This window comes from Myotis davidii, unplaced genomic scaffold, assembly GCF_000327345.1.
Source record: "Myotis davidii unplaced genomic scaffold, ASM32734v1 scaffold280, whole genome shotgun sequence".
In the NCBI taxonomy this organism is placed as follows: Eukaryota; Metazoa; Chordata; class Mammalia; order Chiroptera; family Vespertilionidae; genus Myotis; species Myotis davidii.
Window position 1 is genome coordinate 781,498 of NW_006292026.1, and position 1,194 is coordinate 782,691.

A 1,194-nucleotide genomic window follows, 5' to 3' on the forward strand; every position below is an offset into this window, starting at 1 on the left:
GTAAAGTGAGGGGAAGAATAGATGAAAGGAGGTTGGAGAGTTAACTTCAGGTCTAGACTATCTGGAGCAAGAGTATATAAAACAAACAGAATACAGCCGAAACCGGTTTGGCTCAGTGGATAGAGCGTTGGCCTGCGGACTCAAAGGTCCCAGGTTCGATTCCGGTCGAGGGCATGTACCTGGGTTGCGGGCACATCCCCGGTAGGAGATGTGCAGGAGGCGGCTGATCGATGTCTCTCTCTCATCGATGTTTCTAACTCTCTATCTCTCTCCCTTCCTCTCTGTAAAAAATCAATAAAATATATTTAAAAAACAAAAACAAAAAACAAACACAATACAAACCACATATGTAATTTAAAATATTCACTAGCCACATTGAAAAAATTCACAGAAGAAACCTGTGAAATTAATGTTAATAGTATATTTAAGACAATTTATGTAAAAACAGTATCATTTTACCATGTGATCAATATAAAGTGTTAATATGGTATTTTATATTTAATGCAGTAAGACTTTACAACTTAGTACATATTTCATACCTATAGCACATCTCAGCTTAGACTAGCCATATTTTAAGTCTCAAAAGCCACAGGTGGCTAGTGGCTACCATATTGGACAGCACTGTGACAGTGCCTTTCCAGTCACTGTTAGGATTTGATTTCTATATAGAGTGAAATTGTCCCAGTAGGAGTTTGAGCAGAAGGGTAACTTTATCTAACGCATACACACACTCTGAGTGGCCAGATTATTATGACCACCCCATCAATACTTCATTGGGCCACCTTTTGCCTTCAATACTGCAGTGATTCTTCTTGGCATTGCCTCCACGAGATGTTGAAAGGTGATGCGAGGAATCTGACACCATGCCTGATGAATAGCACTTGTCCAGCTCTGTGAGATTTGATGGTTGTGGAACCAGCTGCCTGATGGCTCTTTTAACTTTGTCCCACAAATGCTCAATTGGATTGAGATCTGGTGATTGTGGGGGCCACCTAAGCAAGGTAAAGTCTCCCTCATGTTTCTGAAACCACTCCTGCACCATACGAGCACCATGGCATGGCACATTGTCTTGTTGGAAGAAGCCATCTCCATTGGGATACACTATCAACGTGATAGGATGAAGTTGATCAGCAATGATACTTAGGTATGTTGTGTTACTCAGACGTTGTTCCACACAAATTAAAGGGCCAGAAA

General features: G+C 41.0%; 1 long non-coding RNA gene across 1 annotated transcript in view; it reads right to left on the bottom strand.

The window, feature by feature from the left end:
* Positions 1-1,194, bottom strand: part of LOC107183336 — a 19,646-nt gene that overhangs the window by 13,103 nt on the left and 5,349 nt on the right. The window lies entirely within an intron of this gene.